This window comes from Amia ocellicauda, chromosome 22 (assembly GCF_036373705.1).
Source record: "Amia ocellicauda isolate fAmiCal2 chromosome 22, fAmiCal2.hap1, whole genome shotgun sequence".
In the NCBI taxonomy this organism is placed as follows: domain Eukaryota; kingdom Metazoa; phylum Chordata; class Actinopteri; order Amiiformes; family Amiidae; genus Amia; species Amia ocellicauda.
Genome location: NC_089871.1, coordinates 22,221,012 through 22,244,278, shown reverse-complemented (window position 1 = coordinate 22,244,278; position 23,267 = coordinate 22,221,012). Strand labels below are relative to the sequence as shown.

At 38.1% G+C, this 23,267-nt stretch overlaps 1 protein-coding gene across 1 annotated transcript in view; it reads left to right on the top strand.

The window, feature by feature from the left end:
- Positions 1 to 23,267, top strand: part of kdm4b (lysine (K)-specific demethylase 4B) — a 235,670-nt gene that overhangs the window by 114,139 nt on the left and 98,264 nt on the right. The gene's annotated exons all lie outside the window — the stretch shown is intronic.

Genomic DNA, 23,267 nt, shown 5'->3' with positions numbered 1-23,267 from the left:
GGGACACCCATACTCAGACATGTGGTGTATCATTCCTGTAGACCACTAATTCAGTCAGACAGCCCTAGAAACACCAACTGTAGCTCTGTCATACATAAGAGCAGATTTCTATTATACATACAAATAGTAAGAGGTTGTCAAAAGACCATGAAATAAGTACTTTACGGATATGCATGTATTATGTAGTACCTGGCTTCCTTTTAAACTCATCTAACCCAAAAGTATTTTAGCTGTTTATGCTATCTTAAAGTGATTTGTCTGGACCTCAGCAAGTCAGATTGATAGCAATCAGTAAAGGCAAGGGGATATCTTCATTGGAGAAATAACTTATTTTATCATTTTATCTAGTTTTCTAGACACATAGTTTAGCATTTTCCTATACATGGTACTTTTCAAAAACTGCTTTCAGAAAAACTGTATATTTTATCATCTTCCCTTACATAAACATAGATTGGGTAAAATAAGAGAATAATTATTCAGAGGAAGACGCTTCTATTAAAAGCCTTGAAGTCAGACAAGTTTTAACAGACGGTGGAAATTACAAAGCGTGGATGAGGCAATACTGAGCTGAACTTAATATTCAAATGCAAAACAGCCACTCCATCGGGATCTGTTAAAGGTTCAAACCCAATTTTCAAAGTGGAACAGCGGTATCAATAATAATAATAATAATAATAATAATAATAATAATAATAATAATAATAATAATAAATGTATTGGGAATGTGTAGACTGGAAAAGGAAATACTTAATTCATTTAAATTTAAATTAGAACACTCCATTTTGGTTAACATTGCCTCTGTTACAGTAAAACAATACAAATACAAGGGACAAACACATCTGAAATCCTTTAGTGTTTTTTTGTCTGACATTTTCATAAATATCATAAGCAAGTATCATTGACTAAAGCAACTTGTAAATTGTGCCCTTGGTGATGTATATTAATAATGATATTTGTAACAATTAGGGAGGGGGTGGTCAGCTGTAATACAAGGAGTATTTAAATTCAGGAATGCAACGTATATGCTGTCCAGAGGTTTATTACACAAATTATGTAATTCAAGAAGGAAATGAAATCATTCCTGACAGTGGTAAGATGTCATATTTCCCTGTGTCAGTAATGCAAGGGTTTGCTGCTTACCTACATGGACACCCACTGGAGATGGACATACAGGGTTTACAGGGCAGGGGTGTCCTTGTATGTTGAGTGTCTCACTTACTGAAAGATACTGCAAATATTTATTTGTATGTAAAGATTATATTTTGGGATCTTTCATTATTGGAAAGTATTGCTAGGCTTTTCTTAATATGAGTGAACAAACACACTCCCTCTCTTGAACTCTCTCTTCACAAAGAACATCTTCAGAATTGAAAGAGAGATTGGAAATGCTGTATTAATTAGTACAGCTTCCAATTTTTCCAGCTCAAGCGGATTTAATTGCAGATACTTTTAGTCAATCCGCGGCTTAAGGACTGTATTGAAAGTGCTCATTATCTGCATACAATAAGCGATATCAATGTCTAATTATGTCTGTCTCGCTGTCAGTCTGTCTGTCTTTCTGTAGCTATCTAGATAGAGATTGTAAGCGTTTCACTGTTACCTTTATTACCAGCCATTTGAATGTTTAGACAAACATACATCTACATACCAATTAAAAAATAAAAATCATATGTAAATCATTGACTTTAACAAAGAGCATTTTATAGCGAACTGTGATATTTGTGTAACTGCTTTCCCTTGTGGCTGCTTCTTCTGAATTTGAATCTGTGGCATGTTTGGATGACTTTCAGATACTTGATTCATAGAATGACCCCTTGACAATTATCCTTGCAGGCAGTTCTGTAATTTGTCTTTTAGAGTCGATGACCAACCGGCTACTTCTATCACACCAAACGATTAATCATTGAAATGTCAAACTCTGCTATTATGTGATTGTTATAGTGATGATGTATTCTGCACTCTTAGCTGGAGTGCAGTAATGCCATTTAGTGTTACTTGAATTGTTTTGCATGTAAGCTCTTTGTTCTCCTCTTGGTTTTCCTGTCTGTTGAAATCTTTGTATTCTTCAGTGGAAGAGTCCATAAGACTAGACTTTAACGTTGTGATTGTAGCATGTTTCTGCAAGGCTGAAACCGTTTAACAGGATTCAATCTCTAAGTTTAACCTAATTAGCTTTTATTTACTTTTTTGGAGCAGGTTAACTTTAAGAAGTCAGCTGTCCCCAGGTGTTACAGTTCAAATTGAAAGCCTCATATACTCAGTCCTGGCAGTACATTTACAATAAACTAAAGGCTGATCTGAGTCCATTTAACCCATTCAAATGCTTCATTAGCGAGAGAGAGGAGTATGTGTAGAATGTAAAAATGATCCCTAATTTGTTAGCAGTTTTACATTAGTACACAGGACAAGTGGTGGGACAATGCACTAATACATGCCACTTAACACCACCGAAATTGGTGCTCACAGTCTTTGTACTCAAATGTGATTTCACAAATGGGCCTTATGGGAGCCACACTAAGGCCTTTGACCTACCCACAAATTGCAAGTTCCAAACAAGCAATTTAAAGTTTTGCAAATGCATTAATTAATGCATTAATATTAATTAATAATGCAGATTCAGTCGGGTACAGTTGTGTAGCTTGCAATTCACAGGTAGGTTTAAGTTTTCATTTTGTCAAGGCCTAAAGCAGAACTATGGGAGATGGATACATTTCTATGTAATTGGAGCAATCTAGTGAAACTTCTATGAGTCATGTTTCCATTTAATTTCACCAGCTGAAATACAGCCCTCGCACACGCTCAAAGGAAAGTGTCACTATAGGAGTGCAGAGTATTGTTGAACACAAATGCAGGGATGCACAGAAAATGTATAGCTGTTGGAGAAGGCATGGAATGTTTCATGGAGAAGGAAGATTTGAAGGATCTTACATTTTACCTTTTTATGTCTGCTGTAGCACACATACTGTAGAATATTCACCCAAATAGAGAACTAAATATTCACAAAACCTGCTACAGTCTGACCTTGAACATACAAGCAGAGCAGACTACTTACCTGGAGCAGTAAGCATGGGTTTTTCATAGAAAAAACAACATGTATACTTAACATACATTTAGTAATGGCATTATGTATTTATTTTGATAAAAGCAGAGTATTAGAAGGTAGCTTAGAGGCCTGGTATTGTATACCTTACACTGCAAAGTATTATTTTGACATTTGACATGAATGCAAGCAATATGGTAGGAAAGAGTGTTAAATGGTTAAGACAGGGCAGTATTTTCATACTGTCCTTGGAGAAAATTCTTCAAAACCATAAGAGCATCTTTTCAGATTGTTTTGAATGGCATAGCAACCTCTCTTTGGTACTCATGTTGTCTAAAATGCTACAGATATCTGTAATTTTCAGTCCTTCCCCCCCACACTGTGCATCTAAAGAAAAACATGTCTGTTTGAAGCATTTTTTTTCTTTTTAACACATTTGAAGGACATTAACAGAATGGGAACCAAACAAAATAAATGAAGAATGGTGCTGCTGGTTTTCCACCTATTAATTCAATTGTATTGCTAAGAGGCTAAGAGGTTCACAGCATATAGCTAGCAGTGAGGAAACGGTGGAATTTGTATGGCCTTGAGGTTGGTGGATGAGTGCAGCCAGAGAAACAATATAATATAATTCACATGGAAACACAAAGCATGTCAATCTGTTACCTAGGTGTGCACTAGATAAACTCTCAAAGAGCTGGCTGGCTTCCTGAGAGGCAGGAACCCCTCATGGGTCTCCAGTGAACTGAGGTGCTCTCTCTGCCAAGTGAATTTGTTAAAGCGCTGCAGTATTAAAATTCATGAGTCTTCTCTCTAGCACACTGACCCTCACTTATACCAACTGCCACAGCCAGAGATCAATTTTTTACATAGATGCTGACTTAAATCAGCGAATGGTTTTTCGGTCAATTCAGATGTTCACCATCTCTCTTTGTTTCTCCCTTACTCCATGTTTTTCTCTCTCGTTTTGGTAAGATGCTGCACCAGCCAATTGCTCTTTAATTACATTCATGTCTTCAAGCACTCCATCAGAAAACATACTGAGGTACTAAAAGACGGAATTCTAGGGTTGTTGAAGAGTGTAGATTCACAGATGGAATTTGTAAGTAGACTGTATTAAAAAGACAAGTTGTAGGAACCGGAGTGGTTTAACCAGTAAAAGCCTCAGTTCAGTTCTGTATGTTCAGAGGTTGAATCCAGCAGTCCATGCAGCAGTGGTAGCAATCTGTGCTGTCATAGCTGAGTGGGATCAGGATTCCCCATGGAGTTATGCACAGTTGGGTTATCGTGGCTGGGTATGTTTGGGGTGTATGTCTCTCTAGTCGCCTTTGGGTCTATTGCTTATTAACATCATCCATTATGAATGGAGCTAGGCCTGTGAAGTCTTGTAAAAGGTATTGATTGGTCTCCCTACTTTTATTACTCATTAGGCACGGCCATTTCTGATCTGGATCAAATATGTTGGTACATGTAATCTAGATCAGTGGTGTCGCGTCTACAGTGCCATTTGATCAGGAGCCACAGGGCTCTTCGACTGCACACTAGCACGTGAGTCCAAACTTCATTATATATACATAGTACACAGAGCTATATAATTTTTTCCCATTTTATCTCATTACAAATTATGTGAAACCAATGCACTTCACAACTGAAGCATCTGGATCTGTTCCATCTCCCTGAGAGGTGCATTTCATCTGATCGTTGAGCGTCTACACTGCCATTTGATCAAAGGCATCGGTAGCAATGATCCTGCTCAGAAATGGCAGTGTAACCAATGCTTATTATTTACCATCATTTCTTCTTCATGCTGAAAAATATTCTGTCAGTGTTCGATACTATTTAAACCCTTGTCTAGTAAAGTTAACAGGTAAAGTAGCCTATAAGATTTATATAATGTGTTTGTAAACTTTGTGGACTCCATGGGTGAATTTAGGATTTTTGGACTTCACTAACATAAAACAAGAAAGCCCTTTAGAATGAAATGGGCAAGAAACTAGAAACCAAAGTACAATTCAGCACTGAAAGAGAGAGAGGATTTCTAATACATACTTTTTCTATTGCTTCATTAATTAATGCAAAACCTGAAAGAAACTGAGCTGTGAAAATGTACTAAGAACTTGCCTATTAATATTTGCTGTCCCTTCAGGTGAGCCAGCCTTTGCACAAGTTGACATGTTTTTGTTCACGGTTTTCCTGTTGAGCGTCTCTTGTTTTGATTTCTTATTTGAATTTCCTTATTTGTTTCTAATGGTAGCAATTAAAACAAGCCCACACTGAACATTTAAAGCAATTTAGAGTTCAGCCATGTGCTCCCAATCAAGTGACACTGCCATCGCAACGTTTGGATGGATCCACTTTGGTGACATTGTAATGCAGCCTACCGTGAAATTACAGAACAAGGAGCACTGAGAGCCTCTTGCTGAGCGCAGAACTGCTCCTCTCCTCGAGGTCTCCGGAGTGTGACTGCACCCTCTTACACTCTCCATATCCTGTTTGCCTCTTCCCCTTCTCCTTCTAACATTAGCTGGCCTTATTTAACCCACTGTAATGGTAACTGGTAGCCATAGACATCAATGGTGTGGCAGTCAGAACACACCCCCTGTCTTCAATCAGCTGGGAACTTTTAGATTTTCTCTAGGCCCGTGGTTCTCAAGGTGTGGTCCACAACCTGATGCAACCTGATGCAACCTGATGCAAATGCAGGTTGATCCAGAAATATAACTTTTGTTTTGGACTTGAATTAATATTTTACTGATGATGTGTGAAAGTAAACTACCCTGTTTAAATAAAATGTGCATTTTCTGTTGAAAGATTTTCATGAACAGTTGTTTCAAGGAAGGGTGTGCATACTTTCAGTACGACTGTATACAAATGTGAACAAGACAGCTAACATAATATTCGGTCTTCAACTTTCAACTGCTCCATGCTTCATTTTCTTCCACTTATTCAAGCCATCGTAGATGCAGATGGCATCCTTAGGTGTATTCTGTCATAGGAACCTTTTCGCATCACACTATATGTATGTGTACTAAATACAGTTGTTAGTATGGCCCAAATAATTCATTTTTTCCTTAGTTCAATGATGAGACCTTGATTTTAGAGGACATGTTCATAGAAGGGCCTGCCTATGGCTTTTGGGTTGGGATATCATAGACGGTTTGATTAGATTATCAACTTCTAGATAGAAGTATGGGTGTTCATGTAACTGGCAGGATCCTTGTATCACAAGGTATTTAATCGTGTTGAATATATGGTTCCAATCTACCACTTATTAGGACAGCTGGATTGGTGGGGGTTATAGTACTTCTCCATGTAATCTCATATCTCATCTGTTATTTAACATTAAGCTCATGTTTTAAAATTGCATTTTAAATATAGCAGCATTGCTGACATTATTTGGAATGGAGACCCATATCCCCAGATGAATCACTACTCAAATCCTAACCATAGCTGATTTTTAACATTTTTGAAGAAATGGGGGACCAGCTAATTTTGAGCTCATCAAATGACAAGTAGCATAGGGGACCACCAGCTTCAGAAGAATAAAGCCAATGTTACAAAGACCTAGGAGTTGAGAAAGCGGAGTCTCTTGACAGACCCTTAGGACTGCAACACTGTGAAGCTGGATAGTGAATTCTAGAAATCCTCACATATGGCACATATGCAATAGAAAATGGCTGTTGGAAAGGTTTTTCCTTTTAAAAATAATAAAATAAAACTTGCTATAAGCTGCTATAGCCACTTATTTTAATAAGTATTTTCTTTATTTCAGCAGTGGGGTGTTGATCCTGTTTAGGAAACCAATTAAAGTGAGACATTAGTTTAGACTTTACCTTTCTGACACTATGGTTTATTCTTGCTCCACAGGAAAAGCCTCCACTTGCTGTACTTTGGTGACTGTAGGTCAAGAGTAGATTGTGCTGATGTTGTGTGCTCAACAACTGCCTAACAGTAGGCCGTCCTTTCTTATCTTTTGTTACAAGTCAACTGAAACGTTCCTTAACTCAATGAGAGAGTGTATCGCCTCCAGTTTGATTGTTGTAATACATTACTATGACCGTAGAGTCATTCTTCATCATCAGAAGCTACTGTGATGTTCCAGAACCTATTACGGGAAGCACAAGTACTGTGATCCATTAACCTGTGGGTGAGAGAGGATGCCTGCTGGAGAAAACGACTAGCCTTGTTCACTGTAAGTGGCGGTGAGGGGGATAAAAGGCTGAGTGAGTTAAGCCTAATTATGCTAGCGATTTCACTCTTTAGCTGTATTATCCCATAGCAGTGTTGTCCCAGTTTAGGTCCTCGATGCAAAATCCCCTCTGTTCCAGAAAGGCATTAGCTTCTCTAAACTTGGCTTTCGCTCCTGCAATACTCCACCGAATGGAGAGGAGGTTTGGCCTGTAATGAGCTTTTTGGTTCTTGTTTATTTTGTTGGTTTATATTTGGAATAGAACTGGCATTGGGTTATTGAGAAGAATCTCTTCAAGTCGGCGAATGTGCATCCTCACGATCCACGTTCTGCCTCTCAGTCCTGCAAAGTCAAATCTGATTGCTACTGACATTTGAATTTCACTATTAACTGTTATAATCAAAGGATAAAAGTTGATTACGTTCTCATTTAATGCTTTGCAAAGCTCCTAAAATGTCTTGTCAATATTTCTAAAAAGGAAATAGGTTATAAACTTAGTACACTTATTAATTGCCTTTTCTTTGCCTCTGAATTCTCCAGTGAATGTCGCAGTGAATGCATTTAAGTTACTTAAACTACCATATAGCTGTGCTGGTAGTATTGATATACCATTTAAGAATTTACTGCGGTGACCGCTATTATTGTTGGTGGGAGGGGCCGTTGTTCCAATATTCTTTGAGTAGCAGGACTCTTCAAATTCTGTTTCACATTTGGAGCTGCAATATTTCGCTGTTTGTTTTAGAAATCATTTTTAAATGGTACGGTAATACTATTATTAGTAATAGTCCTGTCACATTATCAAGGTGTTGGAGCCCAAAAAAGCCTCCCGACCTATCATTACAATACTAAATATGAAAACAAAAATAGCCTACAATGATTCAAATAAGATGTCTGTAATAGGAAAGAAATGTCCAAATGTATTTTCCTGTATTTGACTCTTCTGAGCCACTTAGTGACACTTTATTCCTGCAGCACTTACTTATGCAACAACCTTAATCACACTTCTCAATTAGTTTATTACACAGAAAAAAAAATCCCTGTATAAGTGTGATATATTTTTGAATATGTTCCATAATAACAAGTAGCCGCACGTAGTGTAACATAAGAGAATCATGAGAGAATATATTAGACTATTGGAAGAAAAACTTGGGTTGGACAGACAGCTGACCCTTAATGGCCCTAAAGGATGACTGACAGGTTTGTGCTCCTGTGAGTGAAAGAGCCCCTGAGTTTGAGCCACTGCTGCTCACAGAGTTACAGCACATGCCAGCATTTTCAAAGAGCTTTGTTCAGAGGCCGTTGCTATGGCACTGTGTTGATGCTACTGCTGTGAACGACCTGACAGACACACAGTCCAGTCTCGCACACCAGACATGTTTTAAGTTTCTGTTGCAGCTGAACAGCACAGGCCTACTTAGGAGAAGTGTTTTGTAGGAGGTGGCATACTTCAGTATAATTCTTCTTAACTGCCTCAGTAATTCCTCCTTTCTCCCCCAGTCTGCTGTATAGTGCTCATGCAATAAGGGAGCTACATGCTACCATACAAGTGAGCTCCTCTGTCATTTTTAAAATTACATTTGTGGGTAAAATAGAAGTATTAGAAATAGTGACCAACATTTATTCTTTTTATGACTCCTAAAGTATGCTTACATTACATTTTCATCATACTTGCTATTTTGTTCTGCATTGATTTATTCTGTAGCTGTGTGAAAAATGTGATGTCAGTTACAAATAATCACATTTTGCACGGTGGAAATGTTCGCTTTATACAAGTTCAGATGATTATACATGCAAGCCTGTGAGGATGTTAAGTGTGCCAACCCTGGGGATACTCCATACATTCATTCAGCACAATCTCTTCAGGACCTTTCAGGAACTGAAGAAAAATAAACGCTTTCAAGTATTATTTTAATACATTTACCACTTAACGGCTTTGTGAAAGGCCCTTCTGAAGCGGTTCGGATATGCTGCATGCCAGAGCTCTTCAGGGAGATGGAGTCACTTCAGACTATCAGTGTCATTTGCATCAGGTTCAGCACATGCCCAAATCCAGCAGAGAAAACAGCCTGACAAAAGTGGTTCTATTGTGTGTCATGGTAAACAGCGCTGCTTAAGCTTCATCGCAAAGCACACCGCTTTCAGCTACCCTTTCTCTAGCGAACTTTGAGCAAACAGTGATCCCTCACCCGTGTGTTTTGTTCTGTTTGATTTTTAATTTTTTACTCCTGACCGTAGTTTGTTTTTTTCAATGAGCTGTTTCCCCTTGGCTCCCAGGGTAATGTCAGGAGCTGTGTACTCCACAACTGCTCCCTGCCCGTGTCTGCTTGGCTGCGCCTCTGATTTATGAGTGTTTGAGGCCGGCCTGTTTCAAGCATTTGAAGGGAGCAGTAGCAGTACAAACCCCCCCCCCCCTCGATTTGGTTCGCGTAGTGTCACGGAGCTGGCGGGGTGTTGAATGAAAGCCTTGTCCCCGGGAGCCGTGGTGTTCCTTCAGACAAAACTCGTCACGCCTTTTTTTCTCTCTCATTCTTCTTTCTTCGCCCCAACTCTCTAATTCATTAATGCTGTGTTAATGTGACTATGAAAGATGGATGACGATGGCTGTTCCCTTTTCACACAGAGGATGTACCTGTTTTTGTTTTTTGCTAATGTAGGATTTTAATTCACTGTAGTGAGATGTTACAAACATCTATTTTGATTCCGATTCCCATTTTCATACAAAGGGTCTTATCTAATCTTGCATTTCCTGGCTTTTAAGATCAGTGTTGGTGGTCAAAGCTGATTGCTGCATTTCTTGGTAGCATGCTCCTAAAATAGTTTTGCAAACCCTTCCGAAATGTCGTCTTCTCTAATTGAACCGTGTTAGAATACAGCCACGGCGTTTGTGTTTCCGATTGTGTATAGACAGTGCGAGTCTCAATTTCTACATTTTTCAATAAGGACCTGCATGAAATCAAAATGTAAAACCCAAAAAACTAAATGCTTTGTGAAGAATGTTTAAAATAAACAAGTTGTCTTTCATACCCAAGATGGAAATAGTACTAAAGGTCGAGATTCATGCTTAAATTTGTAATGAGATCACAAATTATTTTAATCACATTGATTAATTGCCCAATTGGCCATAGTTCCATAACAAACTTAACCTTATTGTGTTATGTTTGACTCTCTTTGCTGGATTTATAGATGTATGTTGAATAAAGCATAACTTATATTCAGTGACTGAACAGGTGAGTTTTACTGAGTATAAAGGCTCACCTATTTGCCATGAACAGGTCTGGAAATAAATAATTCGAAAAATGTGAAGAAATAGGCTGCTCCAATAAATGTGAGCCTGCATGACATGAACTGAAATCTTTGTCAAATATTTCAAAATAAAAAGAACAAGGATAAGTATAGTATTGTGTAGGCTTTGGGCTAAGAGGTTGGAATAACTAGAAACATTTTTCAAAATATATTATTTTTATTTTCTTCTACAGATACTGTTGCATGATTGTTATTGGTTCAGATATGTCTCTGGGATTCATTTTAATGAACTGAAGATCCGGGTTGGGGAAGAATATAAAGCTGCGGTCCATTAAATCACTCAAATATACTTTACATTAATCAATGCGCTCCCAATGGTAGAAAAAACGCTGAGCTTTCAGATCATGCCTTTTTATTACTTCATACATAGATTATTCTAATGCCTGGCTTTCTGGCCTTCCACATGCAATTACACCATTTCAGCTTCTGAGATAAAGTGGTCAGCAATACGATCCCTTCCCACAATAACACTGTGTACTGAGTTCATGTGAATGTTTGCTGATGAGCCACTTACATAGGTATGGTTACAAAGGGTTTTCAGCATGTTGGCCCTTTTAGGTTTTATCTGTTAAAGTTCTGGACAAAATAGTCAATTGCTGGTTTATGTGCAGGGTGTAAATGTCAGCTGTAACCAGGATTCCTATAGGCGTGGCGTGCAATTGACTGAGCAATGCCAGGGCTGCAGAGGCCAGGGATTCCTTAGGTTTGTGCACATCAGTGACCCCTGTGGCTTACTGTGAGCGTGAGAGCAGTGGGAGCAGCATCAGTCCTTCCTGCGAAGTTAGTGCTCTGCTGTTTGTATGATTTGCATCCTCCTTTTGGGGGAGGTGTCTGCTGCCAAATACTGGTCACTGGCATTAAATACAGATTCAAAAGAGTGTGTCAAGTTGAACAACCGTGTAAATTACATTATTTTTGATGAAGATGCCGATGTTTTTCCATTTAAAGGCAATGCTAAAATCCCCTCTTGTCTCAAAGTGTCGAGTGGAACATATGGTCACTTTAATACATTTTTAACATAAATAACCATAATACATGAATGTACGGACGTATGTTTATGTATAGGTATTTTGAACAAGACTAACTTCAAATGGGAAACATGGAGCATTTCTATTTATTTTTATAATGTATATCTGTAAAGCAATTAGGAAACTATACACACAATAGAACCTTGCATGATATAATAAGAGCCTGACCACATTCAGTTGATGGGTCTTGTCAGATAAAAGCTTAAAGGAAAATTAATCAGAACAGCTGTCTGCTGACAGCACTTAATTGGTCGTCTTTGGTATATCTGCAGCATACAATATGCAATCCTCTTAGTGCAGGATTTTAGATTTTAAAAGGGCAATGTTCATTTATTTACTCATCAGAACAAATTCATAACATGTTTGAGAGTGCAGAACACTGTTGCCCAGTGCACTCTAAGATAATGCAGTGCTACAATCCATAGCCTGTTACCAGATTTTCAGATATGGTTGTGTATCCTATATAACAGTAACACAATAAATATTTCCCATGTACTGAATGTTTGACAGTTAATTTGGTCAAGAAGGTTCTGTAACATTTGTATTAGTTTCAAACCTTTATGTACATTAGAAGATGCAATACAATGTATATATAAGCATTATTGTATTCAACAAAAAAGTTTGTAGCCTTACTAAAATAATTCAAAACATATTTCGTGATTTTCAATTCCATGTTTAAATTTAGGGTGAGCGTGGTCATTGGCACACTGTGAGACAGGACGGGTTATTAAAGTTAATTTGAATTGGAATGAGCCTTGCTAAACTGAATACTGTTTCCATCAAAATAATAAGTAAAGGCTGAGAAGTGTTTGTGTTTTAGGCTACTTTTGATTTACATGTGTCAGTCACTGCTTATATTATTTAAATGAATAATACACCAGTATAAATATGAAAAATAAGAAGTGGCCCCCGGTCACCACTTCGTCTGTGCCCCTTGTCGGCGGACGAGCCCCTGCCTTCTCAATGTCCTGCACGTTACTGCTCCAGAGAGATGCTCCACTGTTGCTGCTTGGCTCAAAAATTTGTGGAAGAGAAGTGAGCAGTTAAAACAAGTTCATGCTTATATATTGTGCACGCGTGTGTGCGTGTGTGTATGTGCTGTAGTAACAATGTCCTAAGTTTTCAGCCAATGCCCAGTGGTGTCAGAAGGGGAACACAGCAGAGTGCTTCTGTATTGTCGTGGTGGTGTGTGGGCGGCCAGTAGCGTCCGAAATATTCTGGGCAGTTCACACTGAATACAGTGAATGTTTGGAGCAGCAGTAGAGCCTGCCTGAATTGTGAAATATCCAGAGTGTGCAGGTGTTTTAACCATGCTGCCTCTACACAGTCTCGCACAGTGGGAGAGCGCTCTATCAGACACCGGCTCCAAGGGCAATTCAGCTGGTTGCCGATGACTCACAGCCAGGGCTCTTGGTTTTCGTCTGCATTTTTTCCTTTTAGCCTCTTAAAATGAAACATTCTGAATCCTAATAAATGTCACGCTCTTACCAATCAGATTTTGCATGAATAGGGTTATCAGAGACTCCCAGTAGTGCACTTAAGATAAGATGATAACCAACAATACAACATGACTTTAAAAGTGAGGAAAGCTAAATCCCTTATCCAAAAAATACTTGTTTATTTATTAACCGGCTTAACAGGAGTTTCTTGAGTTTTCTTTAGTCTTTTTGACCCCCACACTGCTGAGAATCAACATTCAAATCATACACCCATTTCCTAGAGCCAATTACAGTTTTGAAAGAAACAAATTCTCAAAACGCATAAGAAAGATTACAAACAAGAGGAGGCCATTCGACCCGTCGTGCAGTACTTCATTCACTTCAAAGACAGCCTGCAGTCACAGCCTGAGAAGAACTGTCATAACTGACCTCATATAGATACAAATGTTCATAATTTATTGATTAGAACTGTTTCCAGAAACCACATTTGTACAAAACTGAATGACCAAGAAGCTCTTCAAAAACTATGAGGTTCACTGAACAATTCCACAACAGTCACATCAGATCAGATTGCATGCAAAACAAAAGTCTATCCACATATGACATGCTTTTAAGACCCATCTGAGATTTAAAAATGAAAATTTAGTACATGACAAGTTTAGTGTAAGGTCCCTGATTTGAGTTCAGTAGTTTTAATATGTATCAAAGCTTTGGTTTTTGTTGTTTCCCCCCATCACTGCTCCAGTTCTATCCCATCCATTTGTGCGTAGCATTTTCTGCTACCCTCTGTGGAACACTATGCATTTCTGATATTAAATACATGAAATCATGTAAACTAAAACCTACATTAAGTATGCGACAGAAAGCACTATCTATTGCCTCAGCAATTTGAAATGTATTTCAGTATTGCTGTGTTGCAGCCAAACACAGGATTATAAAAAGACCTTTGATATTCGGATTCTATTTATTGCTAAAGCTCTCTCATGGTGATATTGTCTAGAGATCAAATTAAAATCTAGACACAGAACACGTGTAGTGCGATATGCAACAATTACAGAATGGAACCAGGCAGCTAATATCTCTCTCGACAGGAGAACTAAAGTAATATTAGAGCATTATACTTTTTTTTTTAAGGGAAAGTACTTTATAATACAACCAGTCAAGATTTCTGTTATTTATTTATGCAAATAGCTTATCAGGGGATCTTTGACCCTGGCACAGTATGATTCCATGGCAGCTGACCTGTTGCTGTCAGTGTTGTTCAATGTACAGAACGAATACCTGGTACAGCTAACACGGCTACACTGTTACATGAGGAAGAGCAACGATTTCATGGATGGACAGTGCTAAAAAAACAATACATAATCTGCATATCATTTCTTATGCCCAGCACAACTAAAACACTGAAATTTGCTGGTGCACCAGTTTCTAGTTTTCTTCCAGCATGTGAAGTATTTTATGAAGCATAATCTGGGCTAAATGGAGCGATGTAGCTGGAGCTGTTTTTTTTATTTGGTCTGATAGGAGCTGAATCAGTGTCATGATGGGGGGTTAAAGTGAAACATTGGATACCATTGCCTGAGTCTGTGAAATGTGCAGTATTCCTCAAACTGGTTGAGTATTAAATAAGCTGGTGTACCAGTGAAGAATCAAACGTATGAGAAAATACCTAAACTGAGCCAATTTCCTTGCTCAAGAAAGTCTGTAATGAATGACAACCCTAGACAGTCACACATCCACAGCAGTCGGTGCAGCTCCTTGTGAAACGCTGCCTGGGTCCCTTTTTCAACTATTCTGAATGCATCTGTATCTTCCAGACTTTTAGATGCCTATACTTTGGAGGTGATATACAGGAAGGTGAGGGGATGGGTGACCCTTATTTCAGACTTGTGTGATCAACATTACTTTGTTTGAGGGTGGAGAAATAAAAGCTTAATTTGGTCTGTATTCTTAGTAGGATTAGCCTATTTATTAGTTTTTGAACAGAAAGGCCTACGCAGCACGTCCCTCACCAGTTCATATTGACTTGTTTATTCACGTAAACCACTTGAGTATTTCATGGAGGCATGGAGTCCTAGTAATCTACATTTCACTTTGTCTTGCCACCGAAAAAGCTGCAGCTTTATGGCAAGCCAAATTATCATCATCATTCTAAATGCAGTTCAAGATATCTTCAAATATTTTGAGATTTCTCTAAATCATTTATAGATATCTTTAATAGGTGGTTTTTATATTTATATATTTACTTTGTTTTACATTTTGTTTAGTTTTCCTCTGCATTTTCCCTTTCTATCCCTGTGGAGTCCAAACATCTGGATGCTTGTCTCTTTTCAAACTGTAAAGTACAACTCCCCGGTGTAGTAAAATACTTTTGATTTAACTTTAAATCTCATATTAAGGTGTTTTCAGATATACTCTGTGTTTGTGCTAATTAAGAAAATCAAATGCAGTATTAGCTTATGGCATATGTATTATAGACTCATACATTATAACTTTTTACAACCCCCTAAATCTTTTGATGAAAGGATGATGGTAGTTTTATTAGCAACTTGTCCATAGTTTTAGCAAAGTGTTCAATTGTGAGTTCTTTTGAAACCCTATTTAGTAATTTCTGTAATACTTATTTGTAAGACCTTTTATCATGTTTTTGCCACCTTGAAAAACTTTTTTATTTGGAAACATTTATTGGAAAGGATTCTTTGCAATGAAGATCAGTACAGTACATTTCCATACTTTAGACCCTCAAATAAAACAAATACAAATCACTCTTCTGTTTCACTTCAATGTACGTGCCTCTCGATTCAGTGACCCGAGGACTGAGGTTGTTTGCACTAATGGCAAAGCTCAAATAGCTGAAGTAAATTGGATTCAAAAACTATACATTTTCTTTCTTTTGTCTAAGGTGTTCTATAGTAAAAACGATAAGACGACAATGTCACAATAATATTATCAAACCCCTCTCTACGCACGCACGCATACACAGACACACGCATGCACACAAGCATACTCACACGCACACACACATTATTCTTTATGAAGTAATTTTAAATGCTGACTTTAGGTGGCAGCAAAGATTGCATGATGAGAGCGTGAATGTGAGTCAGTGCAGGTTTTCATGTGAATGCTGGAATGTGAGTCTAGGTAATGTATTGCCCTTTCTGGATATGAATGCCAACCTCTCCTCACTCTCTTCTGATCTGACTTTATTTTTGAGACTTCCCTCTGATAGTGCATTTTTTCTGTGTGGAAAGCAATTTCTAGTGACAGAATTATGGGCTTATCCTCAGACATATATTCTACTGCAGGTTACACCACAAGCTTACAGCAAATCATTCTAATAAAATGATTCCCTAAAAAGAGGGTTGAAGGCCGAGTGGTGATATTTTCTCCAGCCTTAAAATATATTCTGAATAGCTCAGTGTGTCTGTGTTTGTTTACTGGCATTGTAGGGTATTCTCTAGTCACTATTGGCACTATTCAATTATTCTTTAGCAATTCTCACTACAATGGTTCAGTTGCAGCTCTGGCCCTGTTCACACTTATTAGGCCGGCCCTGGGCCGCCTCAAATTTAGTCCGGCTTTTTTCAGACACCCCGTTCACACTTGCGGTTTTAGGAGGCCTAATTGCGTTCACATATGCGGGCGAAAAGGTGGCCTAAATGAAATGCATGCCAGGAAGTAAACAAATCTGCTCAAACAAACCAGTGATGCAGGACATTAGGTCTGCTTACAGGTGTATGCGATGTGTTTATAATCACAACTTATTAATATTGATTGGCTATTGTTCGGTTCTATATTTTATTTGAAAGTAATCTTACCCTTTACAGCCGAAGCTTTCTAAAATAATTAAAAATGTGCTGGTTCAATTGGGAATCTAATTAATATATTTCCCTTTTCAAATGTCTATCTTCGGTTCTGCAAGTTTAAAAGTGCTGTTACAATTCACCCGAAAGCGAAGCACCTTTATTAGGACATCCACATGAAATCACAAAAATCGTGTGTATTAATATGCAATCGACTGCATCGAAAGCAGCCTCTGTGACACGTCTATAGTTATAATATCCTCCGACAGCAGCGCTGCAAACTTCCTGTGGTTTGTTTTTTAACTTTATCTTCATCCACATTGTAAACAGCGCTTTCATTTCTGCATCGTCCCAGTTGTCTCCTCTAATGCTGGCATTTGTGATTGTACTGCTCAGCTCAATATAACTGCATAGTAAATAACTGGTCTTGTATTAAAATGCACTGATGTGAATGGAAACCTGCTTCGGTTCAATTTATATCGTTTTAATGCAAAATGCGGATAATTAATAAAGTTATGGTCCCATTCACAATTTCACAATGCAATTTCCACGTGTAAAATGCATACTGTTAAATTTCAGACCTCAATCATACTTAGTACAAGAACTAACAATAGCAAGTTTACCAGCTACACACTGTAGCGTTATGTTGGGTGTATTTTGATAAGAGCATTTTAGCTCTGAGCTGAAGCACTGATCTAAAGAAGACCTCTTCCCCCCAAAGTTATCAGATTTCCTTAACTCATCAGCTTAGAACTGGTTTACATCAAAGTGACAGTTTTGGGGAGGATGGCACCGAGAATAGGCCAAATAGTTTGGAATCCTGCTATGAGATGTCTGGAGAAAGGGACCTGTAGGTAATAAAAAACTCTTTGAAATGGACGAGAGCCGAAATCCAGACACAGAGCTACGAACCCGGGCCAACCGGCATTTCCAAAAGATGGCATGGATTGACATCAGTCATAAATCAAGCCCCCCTCCAATAGGACACTGGGGGCTGAAACCGAAATCCAATCTCAAAAACTCAAGAACCAATCACCTATTGATCTGACAGACATATAAAGAACAGCGCACGGCCTCTCTTTCTCTCTCTCTCACCTGAACCAGAAACTCGCTGCCACAGCTCAACCTGTAGCTCTGTTGCCCGAACCGGAACCAGAAACCAACCAAGTCTTTGCCGGCAACAGAAGAGTTAAACTGGGAGAAGGAGATTGATCCACCTGATCAGTGGAGTTTTACAGCTGGACAATTGACGAAGTCGACTGTATACGAAAGTGTTCAGTCATTTAAATAGCTATTTGAGTCTTAAGAAACTTGACCCTTGGAACAAACAGGGCCCTGCTTTCCTCAACTAGTAAGTAACTACGGTGGAACCCTGCTTACAAAGAAGATTTTGTGCACAACCTTGGAGCCTTCAAACCAGTGGAAAATCTGTTTGGAAAAGACTCTACATTCGCGAAACCCCAACTTCCAGGTGCATCGACTGAGTGGAAGTTCTTGGATAAAGCCGAACCAGACTGCCTTTGTTCCAAACCACACGGACCTCGTGCCGTGTGCTGTTATCTGAGCCCGAAGCCAGATAGGCCTCTCTGCAACGAAGTTCAGATAATATTAACAGTTTGGAAGTTCATCATTCATGACATTTGAGAAATCAATTAGAAATGAACTCTAGAATGTGTAATATCATTTAGTTTTCTTAAAAATAAATGTGTGTTGCATTAAACTGTTTTGTTGATAATTTTAGAAATAAAATCTGTCAACGCCGAGAAATATCTTCTCATTCCTGTTTAACTGTTTAGTCTGAAATTGACACAAGTTAATAAACACCAGATTATAGGTGGCCCTGCCTATCCTTAATCATTGAATAATCAGTTAAAGGAAATTGTGGTAACAAGTAATGATAGGATCTTTCTCGGCACCTAAACGTAAATGAGACTGATATATATATAACGAGAAGTTACCTGACATAAATACTAACCTGCGTAGTTATTTAATGTCTGACTAACAATACTAATGAGAGACTCACCTTCGTCTTACTAACCGGTATTGTAGTCAATGTGTTTATAACCTTTTTTTGTTTAACGATTTGTGTGTTATCATATGCGATCCCATGGTCTTTGATTTGGTCATGGAAGTGATTTGTCTTTGATTTGTTGATCTAGAGTTGAATTTTAATTAGTTTTTTCCCTTTTGTATAATTAGTGTAGTGCTACATTTAGTCTTTGTTTTTGAATAAATTTGACAATTTATATCTTTGGAATTGGTGTCTGCGTTCAATTATTACAGAAATTGAGTTCTACAAGATTCCAGGATTCGTGATAAGGTGATACTATAAATTCACTTCTTTAATTGAAATTTATAAGTGTACCTTACGCTACAACACACTTTTATTTTAATCGACCGAGTAGTTTGAACTGTTTACATTATAACTCATTACTTAGCCTAGACTTTTATAATGTATATAAAGATGTGAGCTAGCAAAATGTATCAGTACATTTAAGGCTATAGATCGATATGACATTCAAACAATACAGAGACAATACTGTGTCCTGCAGTGTGTGAGCTGTCTTGGTGCCCGTGTTTACTCTGTGTTTATTCCGCGTCTCTCAGACACGCGTCTCTGGGGGCGGGGCTTGAGTTTCGTCATACGCTGACGCTTTCCACTGGCCCAGGCCCGGCGCGTTCACAGTTACAATTAGGCCGGCATTAGGCCGGGCCGAAAAGCTTGACTAGTTTAGACCCGGCCCTGGGCCCTAAATCTTAAGTGTGAACGGGGTCATAGAGAACTCCAAAAATGTCTCCCTTTCTTTGTGCTTTATTTGTGCATTGTTTTTTGAAGATGCATCATAATGGTTTCTGCAAATAATTGTGCCATTCAAAGGACTAACTCAAAGGATCCCTCGATTCTTCAGCTTCTCCAGATCTTTTCTCTTGTCTAGGCTTTGTGGAACATGCACTTGATAAAGTGTAGACATCTATCTCCTATTTAAACTATTTAAAATGAAATGAAAAAGAAACTGATATGATACTGTTACCCCAGTGAGGATGATGCATTGTGTAGCATGCAACATGGAAATATATGAGCTGATGTACTTTACCTTTCCCAAAAGTAATCTTTCAACTCTTTGTGATAGAGGTCACAAGGTCTCTTTCTTTCCATCCGTTCAGGAAGAGGAATCATCAATGGGCCCCCAGAATGGCAGCTGCACATTAATAAAGTTTAAATAATATTAATAACGTAAGACCGTTTACAAACGAGAGCTCAACCCATCGTGCTCGTTTGTGATCCAAGGAGCCTATCCAGTCTATTTTTAAATGTTTCACTTAATGGTCTCTTCAACCACATCGCTGGGTAGATTGTTCCAGATTGTGAAAACTCTCTGTGTGAAGAAGTGTCTCCTGTTTTCTGTCTTCTGAATGCCTTGAAGCCCAATTTCCATTTGGAAAAGATCCTCTGGTTTGATGTGGTCAATGCCTTTCATGATTTTGAAGACTTGGATCAAGTCCCCACATAGTCTCCTCTGTTCCAGGGTGAACAGGTTCAGTTCCTCAGTCTCTCAGTAGGACATTCCCATGGAATAAGTCTGGTTGCTCTCCTCTGAACTGCCTCTAGAGCAGCGATATCTTTCTTGAAGTGTGGAGCTCAGAACTGTACACAGTATTCAGATGAGGTCTAACTAGTGCATTGTACAGTCTGAACATTACTGCCCTTGTTTTAAATTCTACACTTTTAACAATATACCCTAAAATATTACATTACATGGTGGAATCATATTATAATTGGGGCACCTTGACAAATATCCAAGGATATTTACTCTTTTAAACAATTAAACATTTTAAAATGTTTTGCCTTTGTATTTGTGATAGGTGTACCATTAGTAATATAAACACTTTCCAGTTCTGTATCTTAATGGCTTTCTGCACAGTGTTATTAGTTCTTGTTGCCATGGATATACCCCCCCACCTTTTTTTACTTAGTTCATTTTGCACAGTAACGATAACATGTTTCCCCGCTTGTTTCAAAGTTTCAAACCGTTTGTTTGCATGCTCAGGTTCAACAGAGCATTGTAAATCCCCTGCGCTCCTGTCCTGTTGATTTAAGATGAGCTGTCAGTGTCACTTCACATTCTGTCTTACCCACGGAAGTGCTCGGCACTTGATGGTGGGATGCGAATGAAGTAATCAAGTTGTATATATCGGTAACAGCGGACAGGCATTTCCACTAAAAAAATTAAATAAAAAAAGATAATAAATAGAACACTTTAAGCAGGATAATTTCTGAAAATGCATTTCCCCAGCTGTGAGCAATTTAGTGTCCCTTCAGTCCTGTGGCTATGAATGAGGAGCACTATGTATCACAGATTTTCTCAATGGTGCATGGCTAGGATTCCTTAGGGCTGTAATATCTACAGGGTTTTATTTTATGGAGAAACCTTTTGATTGGAGCCGCCATCTCAAAGCCCTCTCCAAGTCATTTTACACTACAGCATGGCCCCTCAGAAAATGTTACACAAAGATAACAATTTGTAGATGCAAGCATAAGGTTAACATTTTTAGCATGGCCTCTGAAATTGCACAACTGATAATATATATTATTTTGATCTTCCTTTCTTTTTTTTTTTCTTCCCTTTCAATCTTGATATCTTTCTTAATTTAATTTATTAAGAAATGTTGGAGAGACCTTCTATCTCAGAAATATTCCCAGTAGGAGCCAGTGAGTGTTTGCCTCTCATTAAAGTGAATGGAAAGACACCAGCTGACAGTGGTAGAGATCTAATTATACAATCACAAGTCCCTGTTTGCTTACTCGCTTTGTTGTGCTTTGTAACCAGGGCTACGATCTTAACTGATGCATTACTGTCATTAGATGGAATTGTTGCAGTTTGAAGCACAAATTAAAAGAAACATTTCTATTTAGAAGCTCACATTGACTAAATTAGTCATATTTCCTATATCACGTTCTTAAGTTCTTGACTTTGCCTGCATGTGCATATGTGTTTAAATTAGACTTAATGATTTAATTCTGCCAGAAAAATGCCTGTGTCCAAAATGTGCCTGTGTGATTCTCAGACCTACAGGCAATGGAGTGAGATTAGCTGAATACTTTCCGGAATAGTTGAATAACCTTTATCTTCTTGCATTGGAATATGGACCCCCAACAAACACTGGAGCACACACTTTTGAATGCAAATGGATGTAACTCCAGCACTAAATTATCATGATTTTCACATTTCAAAACTTTGAAACAGTTCAGTTTTCCAGTAATCCATATAGCCTTAAGAATCAATGTAGGCAGATTAATCTACCATGGTTGAAGAAATGTATGTTGGAACATGATGCATCATTGTCCCAACAGTGCATTTCTAATTCTGTGTGGAAAAAAACTATTCTTTGCCAGAATAATATATAATATCAAGTAAAGCCTTCATGTGTTTACATATAAAACAGTTATCTGAAGGACAGAAAAAACATATGCATTTAGGTCACCATCACAACTAGTTGCTTCTTTAATCCCGTTTTTTTTAAAGCTTCTGGTCTTAATAAATGATATCTTAGTAATACAAGCATGACCAGGTACCTCATCTAAAAGGTACGAACGAGTAGTTGAGCGCAGCACATACCACAAGAGGAATTTAGATACTTGTATTAACTCCAATGAGCCCAAATTAAGATTTAAAACCCCTCCTTTTTCCTGTCCAATTTGTTCCCATTGTTTTCTGTTGTGACATCCTACACCCTCCATCCTCGAGTACTTAATGTTATGTCCATGCGACACTCCGGTTTGCAGTTCACATTATTTGGTTGCTAGGTTCCCTCGGTTTTTGAAAGTTCAGTTAAGTTTTTCGGCAAGTCTCGAGAGTGTTTGTTTTGTAAGATAAAGCATGGCGTTTGAACTACTTACCGCATGTTTCTTACTTGCTTAAACACAACACTTAAACTCTGTGAAAGGAATCAAACTGATGTATATTACTGCATCTGCATTAGACACTACTAGATGCCCGATACCCAGCTGCCACATCCTTCTGTGTCTGTGCCTCCCTTTAGTGCTTGGATTTAGCAATCAAAAACTGAAAATCATCTAACAGATACGGATCAAGCAAAAAAAAAAAAAAAAGACTTCAACCAAGAAATGTTGGCAACTTGGAATGCTACCACAGCACAAAGATACAGTGCATGGAGAGATTAACTTTAATTCATGTTGGGTCACCAAATGGGAGATAGATGTGGCTTAATGCTTACATTTATTTAGAATAATGAAATTTCAAATTATTTATTATACATAAAATCTGATTCTTCTGTCTGACATTGTGTTTATTTATCTATGTATTTATTTAAATTGGAAATGTCCATATTTCCCTCACAATTTGATTGCATTAGCTTTGCTTACCCTTATGACTCCTGTGCTTAACACGAGAGGTGTATGCAGCTAACGCACACTGGTCTCCATAGTGAGAGTCCACAGTTTAA